This window comes from Agelaius tricolor, unplaced genomic scaffold, assembly GCF_023055355.1.
Source record: "Agelaius tricolor isolate 1412-34295 unplaced genomic scaffold, bAgeTri1.0.p SCAF_7, whole genome shotgun sequence".
NCBI classification, from domain to species: Eukaryota; Metazoa; Chordata; class Aves; order Passeriformes; family Icteridae; genus Agelaius; species Agelaius tricolor.
Genome location: NW_027269267.1, coordinates 43,971,907 through 43,987,184, shown reverse-complemented (window position 1 = coordinate 43,987,184; position 15,278 = coordinate 43,971,907).

The following is a 15,278-nucleotide window of genomic DNA, read 5'->3' as shown; positions in this document are numbered from 1 at the left end:
TAAATGTTGTTTTTATGTTTGACAACAGGGCCCTTATGTAACTCTTCATGAATTCCGAGTCTGCCGTTAAGGTAATGTTCTTGGACTCGACTAGATGGTAACAAGCTAAATAAAATGACTACTATTTATTTTGTGTCTGTGGCTGTGATTTCCAATTTAATTTCCATATTGTAGTATATCACTAAGATTTTTTAAAGCAGAGTACAGTGCATGCACTCTTTCCCAAATAAGTAGATATTTAAGATTTTGCTAGCAGATATGACTGCAAAATGTACAGTGCTGTATTTTAAGAACAAATGCAATCAATGTGTTAACAAATCATTCACTCTATCTACACTCATCAGCTCCTTATTACAAATAGTTGAATTTAAGCTAAAGAATAAATTTAAGCAGCAACCTTTTCCTCAACTGCAAGATTTCTACACAGTGAATTTAACTTTATTTGGTTGGTTTAAGTATTTAATGAAATGGAATGAAAGTCTTTTTGTGCATGTGCTGTTTCTCCCTTCCAATATAATACTGCTACTCTCTATGCATAGTGTTTGCATCATTATGTAAGACATTTGCAAATATGGTATGGTATGTTTGCCTATGGGAAAACCCTCTCTTCTAATGTATTCATGAAAGATAAATTAACAGTGCTTTAGGTATGATAGAGAGATTCATAGTATAGTCTATTATAATGCTGATATTAAAAAGCAAGCTCATCATTTAATAAGAAAAATGTTAATCTTTCACAATCATGGCAATATGTTTTATTTCTGAGAATGTCTTCCCTCCACCATTGTCTTTTTATCAGTTATAATTTTAGTTTACCATTAGTATTAGGCTGATATCTAGATAATAGTCAGGACGCCATTATGCTGACACGGTACAATGACAGCATCCCTACCAGAAATATCTTTGCTTCTATTTTCTTTTTTCTTCTGAGTTTCTTTCTTCCCTTGATCTTCCCCTTTTTTTCACAGTATAGACCCCAAGCATATCTCCTCCAGGATGCTGATATGATACTTTTGCCAGTGTCAATTAAAAAAAAAACCCAAACCCAAAAAACTAACTCACAACAACAGCTATGAAGCAATTTTCTGCAGGATGATGCAGTTCCTGATTTTCTGCAGACCCTTGATTTTCAGGTGACAAAATGTAGGCATCCTCTGGCCACCTGGTCAGAGATGCTAGAAACCTGCCTGCAGGAAGCTGTGTGCCACAGTTACATCCTGCATTTATGCTTTTCTGGCAAATACACTGATTTCCTTGGCTCTGTCTGTGCTCTTGTATCAGCTGGGATCTCAAAGTTGCACCGTAGCCCAAACTACCCAGCTGTCACCACCACAGGATTCCTGTGCCCACCCTGGTCCAGAGCAGACCAACTGCCCTGTCCAGAAGGGATGCCCAGACACAAGCTCCCAAATGTTGCATTCAAAAAACCAGAAGCCATTAGTTTCAGCTACTTCACTCTGAAGAGTAGAAGCCCAGCACAGCAGAGCTATCAGACTACAACTTTTGCAGTTCATGGAGACACACAGTGGAACAAGGGAAAAGGACAACAAAGGAGGAGTATATTGGGCAAGGGCAAACAGAAATCCAAGAAATGGAGTCCTTTGTCTGTCCTTAGACATGTAGGGTTCCTATCTATTTATCTTTCTTTTTCTATAGGTATCTCACTGTCACCTTCTGAATGCTTGCTTGTACCACATCTCTATATCCATTCTGTCTCATACCAGCTCTCCATATTTCTCATTCACTTATTTTCAATTTCATGTAATCTGCACCAATTTCCTGAATGTAATCCCCTGGGTTATGTACAACAGTCAGCAGGAACATCCTCTGTGGAAGTGCCCTGCAGTTAAATACATTTTCTTGTAAAAGAAACAGAAAGATTTAGCAGAAACTGTTGGTATCCATGATATTTCTGTCATTAGTAGATTTGGGCTCACAGATTTGGGCTGAGGAGAGAACCAGATCCAGGACCCTGTACAGATACAGTCAGAGCAAACTGTTTCACCACGCATGCTTTGGAGGCAGCCTGTAGAAGGACCTAAGGTTTCTCATAGCAGAACAGGGCACTAGTGGGTTATTATACATCCTGACCTGGGAAGTGTACCAATTCAAAAATTTTTAAAATGTGAAGAACTTCAGCTTTTTTTGACTGAGATCCTGAACACCTTTTTAAGTGTGTTTTCTTCCTCATGATTTTTGTTTCAAAAACGGGAGTGTATCATGCTTCATAAGCACATTGGCCCAAACGTAGTTCTTCAGAAAATACAGAAAAACATAGCAAAGAGTCATTCTTCATTGATTTTTTTTTCCATCTTCATATTTTACCTGTTTCTTCCCATCTTCTGGTTCTTTTTCCTTGACTGTCTCAGACACAGCTTTCTCTTGCCAGTAACAATCCTGAGTAACAAAGACAGAAAATCCTTAGAGTTTCCCTTTTGGTTCCTCATCCTGTCACCTTTTCTGATGTCATACTGATGTCTTTTTGGACTTGTTTGGTAGACCCTCCTCCCTTGCCAAAAAAGGATGGCAAAAATCTGGGCAACCTAGTGTGTGAGTCTGATTTTTAAGGATCCAAGTCATCTTAACTCCTGCTAGAGCACGCTTCAAGGGAAGGTCATTTTTCCCTTAGAAGTCAAGGTCAACATGATAGCTGAGCCTGGGTTTAGATATAGCTAAAGTCTTAAATCTTTGGGTACAAGGAAGGTTTTTCACCTGATACTTTATCAAATATTGAAAGAGAGCTTTTTGAAATTATGGAATTATTGCCATAACCTAGTGTGGCAATTTTTGGTTTTATGCTAGGGTGAAAAGGGCTTAAGGAGAGTAGGATGATAGCAAGTCTTGATTAAATCCTCCACTAAAAAGTTTTCCAGATTTATTCTACAAATTAAAGTAATGATCAGTACGTTTTCTAAAAAATGGTACTAACCCTCAGCTTCTGATTTTTCAAGATAGATTCGTAATAACTGGAATTTTAATAAAATGTATGGTTGGATAGGTGTAGACTGCATGTAAATATACAGTTTTGATTTGTGCAATTAAAATTATTGTCAGGGGAAAGACAAATCTTTTATCATATAGAAAAACCTATATAATAAAATTCATGTTTGAATTTAAAAAAAATCTTTAAATATGATTTGGCATATAAACTGAACTGCAGTGAGACTAGAGTGTCACTGTACAGAACTGCAGGTGGAAGCACCTGGCATTCCACAGCTATCAAAGGATGTCATTCAGAACTTCATAGACAACCTCACTATCACAGTTTCATAAGCACACCTGATACATAGAACAGTTTAATATCTGCCTAACCATTTATAAGTGTGGTCACTTGCATGATCATCAACATGCATGATCACTCTAAATAGATGCACAAATAATTGCACAATCACTTCTGCATGTTGTCCTGAACCTTTATAACATTAGGAATCGGGACTATGTGTTTTTTGTCTAAGTGAATATTCACTGCCCTAAGTTACATGAATTCATTTCACCTTTTATATACATTCAAAATAAATGAATTTACATTTTTAAAAGGTAAAATATTCACCATCCAAATTAATAATATTTTCATTAAAAGTATATTCTAAATATTCTCTGGGTAGCATTTGAATTTGAAGCCATCATTAGTGGATTCTGTTTCAGCTTGGAGTCTTTTTTTTTTTTGTAATGTCTATCCTATTCATTTTAAATTTTGAGCATAAAAGCATTTCCCCCACTATTTGAACCAAGCTGTTATTAAGGGATTGAAGTTTTCTGGTGAATGAAGAAGTCCAACTGCTTTTCATGACAAAGTTGGTAATTAGAAGGCCAATTTAATGGTGAATCAGGCAGAAATATTCAAACCATGACAAATTACTTTAATAATACAGCTTGCAATGCTTGAACAGAAATAAATTTCACTTCTGAAACTCTCGCCTTTTTCTGCCTGCCTGGAAGATAAAACTGTCCATGAGGTATTTTGTACCCTTTATTCAGTAAAGCTTTTACTAGAACTTAAGCAGGCCAAATAGCTTGCAAATGCAAAAACATTATTCAAGTTCTTATGATTTTTTACCTGAAGGTAAGCTGTGTTAGGAATTCTGTATAACTCAAAGATTTATTTTTTTTACATCCTGCTTAAACACTGCAATAGTGTTTTGTTGTTTTATCTCTGACTTGCAGCATTAGCAATAGTCTACATGGGCTTCAAAACTGAAAGCTAATTTCAGTGTTTGTCATAAGTTTGTTAAGGCCGCATGCATTCCACGGTTTGAAAAATTTCATTATTCTGTCCATGCTGGGGCTTCGTAATTGGATAGTAAGGATGTTCAAAGACTAATTTAGTGAATTGCACAATATTTTAAATGGAATTATGCAGGTTTATGGGGCCTCAGGGGATTGAGCTAGGAGCCTCTTGAGAAAATCTGTTTATCAGTAAATGATATTAGCAGCTTTCACCTAGCTTTTGTCTTCATTAAATTGCTGCTCTTCCAATTGAGGGTCACATCTGAGGACTGCTTTGATAATTTGTCATTATTGTCTTGTTTATTGGAGCATAAAGTTGATACAGCAAAGGTTGTGCAGTTTATATACAATGTGCAAAGAAGTTTTACCCACCAGCCCTGCCAATCTTTTATCATAGCAAAACATTTCAGGACACAAGAAATTGTAACTTGTCCAGTGTTCTAATATATTCTAAATCAGCACATCCCCTCTATTTAATTTCCTAATATTTTCTAATTGTATGCAACTTTTTATACTCCAGGTTATATAAGATTGCGTTTTCTTTCCTTCTGTCATTTTTAACTGATGGTCTGAAATATTTCTTTTTTTAAAATGAAGAATTCTTTTTTCTTGTCCACTGCCCCTTACTTTGGATTTACCCTGGTGTAAATGTGACCAGGTTTTGTCCCCATCTATTGAATTTATTTTCCCATAAAATAGTGCAGGCAGCAGACTCGATCCATATTTTAAAGCACCAAGGCCACATTTACATTATTGTTTACAGAATAGAATTTCAGTAGAAAACCATTTCAACGTTTCTATTTGTGGGAAGAATAATTGTAGATACTGGCTGTATCATCCAATCATTTGTTTCCTTTCATGTTACCAACACCAAAGAAAAATTGTGATTTCTCTAACAGTAACTATAGGTGAAATGCATCAATCCTATAGTCTATGTAGATTGAGAGACTATTGCCCAGCCTTAGACATGTGTTTTCAGGCCCCCTGTCAGTGAATTATGTACCCTTTCAAATTTTATTTATGTGTAGAGATCATATACTTTTTATAACATGTATGAATTAGGCTTATTTAAAGCACTTGAAAAGGCTTGGCAGTATTGCTACATTTTTTATGATTAAATTATCCTGCAGCCTGATGTGGGAGTGCAAGAGCACTCTTCTTGTTATATTTCATACTAGTTTTCTGAGAAAGACTGAAACTTCTGAACTGAAAATTATGCAAGTTTCTACCTAAAGCACTTAAATGTGGGATAATTTGGAGGCTTTTTTGTTTGTTTCTAAGAACCAAACATAAAAAACCCCAAACAAATATATATATATAAAAAACGTATATATATATATTTTTTTTTTTTATTACAAAGACAATATGTTCTTGACAAGCACTAATCTTCATCAGTAGTTGCCTACAATCATGTCAAATGAAAAACCCTTCTTACAGAAATTTTTTTTTCTTAGCAACCTGTGGCTGGAAAGTGATTTCAATATCAAAACAGATTTTATTGACTTATGAGATTTCACTTTTCAACACAATTTTCAGTTTTACATTTTTGTGAAGGGGATTCAGATGCTGAAACTCAGGGCAAACCTTAGACCCTATTTATGATCCGAGTAGGTCTTCCAGCCTTAAAGGTTAAGCTTGGCTGGTCTGGAGACATTATGGCAAAATATCCCGTGAGATCTCCTAGACAGAGCATCCCAAACTACCACACCAGTCTGTAGGTCACTCTTGGTTGTTATACACAAGTGCTTTGTACACCCTGGCCACAAGCCACCAGTTCATCCTTTCTCTTTTTGCCTTATTTTTCCATGCTCTGTTTTGCTTCTCTGCAGCATCACTGTTCCTTGAGACACTCAGATTTGATATCCCCATTTACTCTCTCAAATCAACTCAATATGCTTTCCCAGTTTTATTTATCATATCTCTCAAGATTAATTTATCACACCTCTCAACACTCTGTTATCTTTGCCCTGTCAGTTCCCTTTTTCTGTCTACTCTGGATGTTGCCCAGAAAACCCAACAACTTCCGTGGAGTCCATATGCAAGTGAAGTGAAGATTGCAGCTCAATGGTTGGAGTAAATGATCTTAGAGGTTCTTTTCTAATCCTAATTATTCTATGATTCTGTGGAAGCCCTGCTGCCTGGATTATATCAGTAATTCAATGAATATTTTTAGTTGTTTTATGGGCTCCTGTGCAGAATTTTATGTCTTTAAATATTTGCTGGTTTTGGCTCCTTGCTTGATGTTTTCATGTCCTGTTCTTGTGCTGCTACAGAAGGAGCCTGAGAAAGTGAAGAGGCTATTTAAACCCAGCTACGAGGTGTATCTTACTTATTTTGAGTAGGAAAACCTCTTGTAATTGACAAAATATAAATAGCAATGGTAGTGTGAATGTGAGATCCTGAAGATGTAATCTTGTACAGATTCAATTAAAAAAAGCTTATGGAAAAATGCAATGGTTCCATTATTCCTTTATTTGGAGGAGAGTACAACCAGTTCAGGCAGCTCCCACTTTTGTGTTTTCAAAGAGAACTGTCTCTCTCCAGTGACTACAAGAGGAACTGCATTGCATGCACTTTTACTGAGTAGCAGCTATAAAACCTTTAGTAAGGGGTTAGCTGGTCATGTTTATTGTTTCTGCCTATTTTCCTTTCTTCTGAGACCGGAAGAGCTCCTTCTCTAATTTTCTGTCTTGGTGAGGTATCAACTTTAGAAAATGGGAAAACAAAATGGTCCTGTTGCCCAATGACTGTTTATGTGCTCTGCATCAAGAGTTGTGGTGTAAATGACTGCAGGAATGACAACCTAGAGAAAGGTAATCTTCTCCCTCCATTTAAGTTTGATTTTTGTTGTCACTGGCAACAGGTTTCTTCTGCCTTATGTCTGAAGTCCGATGTCATCAACTTTAAATGTTTCTGAATTTTTCACACTTGACTACAGCTGAGGAGGTAACAGAACCTGTTTGGTGTGAGTTCTCCAACCATCACAGGCTGAAGGTTCCTCCAGTTTGCTCTTAGAAGAAAAAAGACAGCCAGCTATTGTTCCCCTAAGGAATGGAATTCAGGGCAAGGAGTAAGGCCATGGTCTTAGGTAGTCTTGGTTAGCTCTTGGTGAAGATGCCTAACTCCAAGAAAGGACAGGAGCTCAAATATTTCTTTCCCTTTCATGCTTCCCATTGGCTATTTCAGGCATTGAACATTTTCCCTTTTTCCACTTACCAACATGCTGTTTCTTGTGCATCCTAATCTTAAACACTAAGCATTTCCCATCCCATGGTGGAAGAAACTTAGGACCATAATTTGATTTTGTGAGTATTATGCAGGGAGACAACATATGAAAAGTAAGGATGGCATCACTGAGCATCATGGCTTTGCAACTCTTTTCCAGGTCTGCTCCCCACTAAACTCACAGCATGGCAGTGACTCCCACAGATTCAGAGACTGAGTCAAATCTTTGTTACCACAAGGGATATTTGTCACCTCTGATGCTATAAATGACACCTAAGGCATCCATACCCCAACAAAATTCAGGACTAAAGTTACTGTAGGAACTCCCTGAGTTTCCCTTGAGAGACTGGCACTTATGCCAGGAGTCATGTAATTATGGCAGAAGGGAATCCAAATCGACCTGGGACAAATTCCTGGTTGTCCTGAGCTCTGTGGTGCTGCAGGCAACAATGCAAGCCTCTCTTGTTTGCCTGCAACTTTTATGAGAGGATGCTCACACAATTTTGATAATGCATATTCATGTATAACTTGTAAGGGTCAGAAAAACATCTGTGGGGCTTCAGTGCAAATAATTTTCTTGTCTTATTAGAGCTAAGCTACAGTATGCATGATGTTTGTTTTGCATGTGTGAAAACCATTCTGATATCTGGAATAAATATTTTTAATAAAAAGGAGAGAAATATTAGACTATCTACAAATATTCTGAGCACCTGAACATGAAGCATTGTAGTAATATGTTAGAAAAACCATAAAACTTCAACAATTGGTTTGAAAGAAAATTAAAATACTTAAAGAATTTAAATATGAAAGTGAGACTATTATGGGGTACAATGAAGAAGTATAAACCTATGGCTTCCAAGTGCAGTGAGGGCAGCTGAGCCATTGTGAATACAAGGACACACACTTGTTCTCTGTGTTAATCTGCTCTGTGTTTACATACGTGTTTTTGAATTCTGGTGGGATATCAAAATGGTAATGATTTTCTATTTTTGTAAACAAATGGAAATACAGCCTTTCATGACAGCTGTTACTTCAAAAATGATTTAAAATATTTATGCAAATTACAGATTTAAAAATCTTTTCAGTGAAGGTGCTTCCCATCCTTGAGAAAGATTCTGACGATCAAAAATAAAACCAAAAAAGTGTCAGAGCCATGCCTGTTATTGTTCAGTCCATAACAAAGACAGCTGTACATACCCTTACTGTGAGTAGCTTTTATCTGAGCAACCTTGCTTAGTAAAATTGGGCAATTTATCACCCCGGTGCCTGCAGCAGTGTGCACTACACACGAGTGATTAGTTTGCCACTTCAGCCACCAGCTTCGACACACCTCTGAGAAACTTGCAGTCTGAAAGAAAAGGTCAGCTTGGAGCTTAAACTAGCTCTCAGGCACCAGATGGCCAGGGGGACAAAGACTGGGCTGTGGTGTCTCCTGCCTGTCTCAGCCGGAGCTGAGGCCTGCAGCATCTGAAGGTTGCTCTGCCCAACAACCCAGAAGAGAGGTTCTGATGCACTCTGGCATAAAAGGTAGAAGATATGAAGTTAGGCACCTACATGAGATTCCAGATGCCCCACACAGTCCACTGACCTGCAATTTATCTGTTTTCCCCTCCTGTAACTGTGTAAACTGAAGAGAAGAGCCATGTCTCTTAGTTAAACACTAACACTGGAAAGAATGAATATGAGCTTCTGGCTGTGATTTCTACACCTAATCCCACAAACCCCAGGAATCTGATAGATCTGAAGACCACAGTTTCTTTTGAGTCTTGCCCACTGCTCAGGCTAGCTGGGCAAACTCGCACTTCCAGCACTTGCTGAGTCAATATGTGACCCAAAAATTTCAATCTCCCAGGCTTTCACACCGACCCAATGCAATTGCATAATGCAAAATTATGTGTAACTGTAATTTTAGGATGCAGACAATCTTAGCTGAATAAATTCTTTACAAGTCATTGTATTTTTAGAAGCCCAAGACAAAAGTTCAAAGAAGGCTTTGCTCTGCCAAAATACAAAAAAAGAAAAACCAAGAAAACTAGAATAATAGCTCTGGTTGCCTTTGAGGGGTAACAGTGGAAGGTCTCCTTGAATCTGATAGCACCAGTAGTTATACTGTACACAGCTGGAAAGAAAGAAAAATAGAATTTTGAGTACTGGTGTAATTTTGACCAGTGAGCCAATAGAAGTAAAGGGGAACTTCACTTTATTTGAAACTGTGATAGGCTTAGAGTTAACAACCATTTAATCTCAATTAAAAAAAAAACAAAAAACCCCACCAAACAAACACACACACAAAAAAAAAAAAACAGCAAAAGAGAAAATTTTTGGCTGTAGCCTGAATGCTTATCCAACATGCTGTATCCACCCCTGTATTTCACTGGCAGCATAGGAAACTTGGACTTGGATCTTCAGATGGTTCTGCTGGGCTCCTGTATTCTGGGCACTGCTCAGATGTTTGATTGGCACCTTGTGACAGCTTCCTGCCTATTCATGAAGTTTCACAGCTGCTCTGAGTTTCACAGCACTGTTCTTACAGACACAGTTTCAGCGAGGGGGGGTCCCAGCTGCTCACTGCAAGGTGCTTTGCAGCTTAGATTTCAGTTTGCAAGGGCACTGCTTTCTGGTTTTGGTGTGTGCACATGTTGCTTAATTTGATTTCTTTCCATAGCAACTGCCTGGATAAGTTTTGGATAGTAAGCTAATAGTGCAGGTTTGAATTTAGCCAGAACATTCTGATACTGAAAGCTTTAAATATTTTTTTTTTGTCATCCTAAACAATAAATCTTGCAACAAGTTTCCTTAGATCCAAAGTTTCTTTGTGAGATGTTATATGTAAAATACTTGATTCTGTTGCAGATCTTTAATGTTTCCATACTTAATTTCATTACAGCAGGAAATTTCTTTTGAATTCTGCTCTTTAGAAAAAGGAAGTTTTAGCCCCTTGAAGACCCAATAAATTACTAAAACAGGGCAATTTATGATCTTCATGCATCTCTGCAAAGAAAATTCTCCCTCCAGGTAGACTCAGTCTGTCTAAGATTCAAAGATATTAGAGGCAATTTTATGAAAGGGATCATTAATTATAAGACATGAAATTTTAATAGGAGGCTTCTTTTTCCTGATATCTTGCATGAGCCAAGATCAAAGTAACTCCTGTATGTTGACCTAGTAAGCATGATAACTGAGCAGATCAGCTTCTCTGTCTGTCCTTTTTAACCTCAGAAAAATCACAGAAGGGATGTGTTTCAGGAGAAAGTGCATTTCAGTGTCATATATGTAACCACAGGAGATGGAAAAATGCTGCTGCATATTCCAGACAGGAGAGAGCTAGGTCCAAGCAGGGATGTTTAAGTGCACTTGTCAGGACCAGGATGAGTGTTCTGGGTGCCCTATCAAAGATGACCAAGACTTGCATGATCAGCTTGACAAGATGCCCATCTGTACCTACTCCTTTATAACAGGGTCATTGGGACTGTTTTCCTTCCACATAACATCAGATAGAAACCATGCTCCAGCCTTTCATTAACCCCATTGTGATCATCCAAACTCAGCTGCTTTTTCTGAATCCTCGTGCTCAAATGCATGCAGTTTTTTTACATTAAGGCTGAGACCAGAAGGGATTCATATCATTCTGCATCAGTGATCTTTTCTCTACATTATTGGCTGCTCCTTCCATCTTTATGTCATCTGAAAACTTTATTAGTGATGATTTAATATTTAATTCCGGTTCATTGATAAAAATGTTAAGTAGAAATAAACCCACTGGAACTTAGCTAAAAATGCACCTGGTCAACAATGATTAGTCATTTACAATTACATCTGGTGAGCTATCAATTAAACTGGTTTTAATCTATTTAAATGGTGCTATATAACATATTGTTCTAATTTCATAATCAAAATGTCACAAGTCACCAAGTCAAATGTCTCACAGGAGTTTTAGTGTATTATATTCACCCAATTACCTTTAGTAGCTAAACTTCTAATCACATTACAGAATCAAGACCAAATTTCCAAGAGCCCATATTGATTTGCATTAATTGTATTATTGTGCTTTAGTGCTTTTCTAATGAAGTTGAATATAATTTGTGACTTTGCACAGAACAATAAGTCTATTATTATCTTAGCCTTTTATTTTAGGTTTTCTTCTATGAATTTTGATCTTCAATGTAGTTTAGAGATATTGAAAAGAAAGCAACTACAGCTCAGGGAGATGCTCTTTTAGAAATATTCTGTTTTTTGCATGCCAGTCACCTGTTGATTTATTGTTGATTAATACTGGTATCTGTGTTCTATCTGACTTGCTTTAGCACTTGAAGGTGTTTCATCACCCTTTAAAGAGACTCTATCACCTGGTTTTTTTTCTCATTTATTTCTCATGCTTGTTTAACATTTCTGCCTTTTCAGTGTTACTACTCAGATTGTATAGTACCAATCAAGTAATCTTTTAGGGTTTCTTTTGTTGGTTCACTTCAAAAATTCCTTTCTGTTACATTTAATTCTACTTGTCACAGTTTCTCATTGTGTCTTTTTACTTTCCTTATCCAGTTTCTTCTGTTTCTAAATTTTCATGTACATTCAGCTCATATCAAATTCTTTTTACTTGTGTTACATAGTGATAATCTGTACTTTGAAGTTAGTGTATCTCAAAAGCACCTAATACTTTGATACTAAACAACATAACTTTGATAGTAAACAAACATAAGTTTGTGGAGAAACACTAATTTATCCATATTTAAAATTGTAACTCATTTCCAGCATGGATGTCTGATTTTGGTATTCATCTTCAAATGTAAAATAAATGTATATTTTTATACATACATATGCTTCCTAGTGCTGTATGCAGTCCTCATCTGAGGTAGAATTTCCTATCAGATTTTAAGAAAAATAAACACATGGTTAATAAATTATGAGATCTTAAATATCTATGTCTTCTTCAGAATAATAATAAAAAGGCTAAGATTTACTTTTGCTTAGCAGAAAAAGAATGGGAAAGAGAGAGAATACAGGATTCATATGTATGATATTAAAGCCCAGAAGTGATATTCCTCTGAAGAAATGTTGACTTGCCTCACTATATTGGCAGTTCATCAGGACACAGAAGTCTTCACTTGTTGAGGTCTACATGAGGTAAAGGAAACCAAAACATTAAAGGCAGCACTTCAGGGATCAATTTATTTTGGAATGAGTATCTGGATTGATAGTATGGAGATGGGACTGGGCAGGCTGAGTTGCAGCCTGGGGAGGGCTTGCAAGGATGCAGGAGCTGAGTACTAGAAGGTGAAAATCATTTTGCTTCTGCATCACAATCCACCTGTACTCCACTACTGGTCAGGGCAGCTGCTGTCATGCATGTGATCCCATGTTCCAGATGGCAATAAGGGGCAAGACAAAAGCAAGGACACTTAGATCTATTTTAGTTGTTTACCTCTGAAAGTGATTTATTTCTTCAACAGCAATGATCCCTCAAATATATGGGGGATATTCTCAAATGAGAATATCAGGATAAACTGTTTTGCAGAGATATAGCCAAAAACTCCACAACTTTTGTGAAAGTTGTAAAGCTGGTATGTTTATTACAGCGCTGGATGCATGTGGGAATTGTTCCCCTAAAATGACATGTGTACCTCTGGGAACTTCAGGTCCCTTTTTATCCCCCTCTCAGATACATATGCATACAATTTCACAATAGGTTCATACATATTCATTTTTACGAATTTCACATGACATTTGCCGCTAGTTCTTCTTTATCAGAAAGAATTCCTAGGTCATGTTGACTTGCTCTCACAGCAGTCTCTGTCTCTCTCTATCACCCTCTGTCTCCCCCCCTTATCTCTGTCCTTCACTGAAGCAACTTCACTGAGCCTGGGTTCTGCAGTCAGGCTAAAGAGCTATGGTTTCTAACCACAGACTCAACTCAAAAATGTACATTTCACCTAAATCAAAATGGATTTCTACCATGGAAAATTTCCACTTTGCCTCAAAACTCAGGAACAGGCTTGCAGGTGAGAAGTTACTCAGGCTAGAACTGCCTCAGTTTGCCCAGCCTGATAACTCTCTCTTGCTTAGCCTAACTGGTATAAAGAGAGTAGGAGTGACATCGCCTTGGAAGTGCATCCTCCAGGAGGATGAAATTTTGCTCCTTTTGTTGCTTTTCTACAGAACACTGAACACTTCCAGCAGAGTGGCACAGGTTCAGCAGTGCATGTGAAAGAGGCCAGTGGTCTCCCTTCCCACGTGTGCCTCACACATACAGGGTGTGAGGCTGCATGCCATAAGGCCAAAGAGGTTAAATCATGATCTCCCAGTTTCTGAACTACTACTGTAAGAAATCATTAATTAATTAGAGGGATAAATTAGTTTTTATGAAAGATAATGACTGTGGATTTCAGTGTTGCTGCTGCAACAGATCAGATGTGACCCTGTATCTAACAGGTCAAGCTTAGCATGGGACTTAAGCAGAGGAAACTCAGCTGGTGATGTCTCAATGGGTTTATGATGGCTGGAGATGCAGCCATCATCAGGCAACAGACCTTAGTCACTCAAATAAATTTTATAGCCAAACCAGAAGCATGCTTAATGTCTTAGATATTTCTGTGGTGTCTGCAGGCTTTCATGCATCATGCTCCACTTCTGGGACCAGGTACCCAAGCCTTTATTTGTCCTCCAGTGCTGCTAATACTGCATCCACTGTATCCCCAGCCACACTCAGCACGAGCTCTAACAGAAAAGCTGCCAGCATTTGCTCAGCAGATGCTTTTGCTGAGTCTGCTGTAACTGGGTCCTCCAGAGTATTGTACAGCTCTTTCCAAGTGTAATAATTAGGATTCTTTGGACCAGTAGGACAAGCTGATTGCCATTAGCAGTGCCTTTTTCTCCCTATTACCACATGTGCACTAGTGTTTGTTTTTGTTATTGTAAAAGTAAAGTATGAATGCATTTTCCTCTTTTCCTTTTGATCCTAATGTTCAGTTTGCCCCTGAACTTGTGATATCCCCCCTCCATTTCACAGTGTTTGATCTAGCTATCTAAAATGTGGGAACAGATGAGGTCTCAGCATCCAGAGCTCCATGTTATGAATCTAAATTGGAGAGCAGACTTCTCCTTTGCCTCAGTTTTATCACTTCAGCAGAAGGACAAGTGAGTTCATAGTGAAGGATGTGATTCAAGCTATAGCACAGCTTAGTTTCCATACATCTCTTATGGTCCGTTTCTGTAGCTGCCCAGTCTTGTGCTGCATTTCCATCCCTTGGAAGCAAAAGTTCAATTGAGGCTGCTGTAGATCCTCAGGCTTCCTTTGATACACAGCAGTGCTACACAGCCAGGTGTACAGCCAGAATCCTTGGGAACCAATTTTTACAACCTTTACCATGGATGTAAGCTCACCTGAAGATACCCCATGCTTTCATGAGATCTATATTTATGCACAAATCACATAGGAACTAGAGTAAAAGATTACTCTGTAGTCTTCTCATCTAACTGGCAGCATGATGCACAATTCATCACCACAGCATCCTCCTCCTGCTGCCCCATTCTGTGTTTAGAAAGTGCTTGAAGGACTTTAATGTCTAGGTGACTTAATATGATATTGATTTCTATTTTTCATAGAGCTTACTAAACTTATTGTTGTTTTTCTTTGTCAGTGTTATTAGCAACAACAAGGGAATGTGTCACCTGCTGGTTACCATCAGTCATGGAAAATAAGCTATTCATACTTGTTAAGCATGACATGTTTCTAATATTTTTAAAAAGTATTCTTGTATGTCTGGTTTTGTTTCTGTTCTATATTTCCAGAACATCCACCCTTCCCCCTTCCCCATTCTTTATATTTT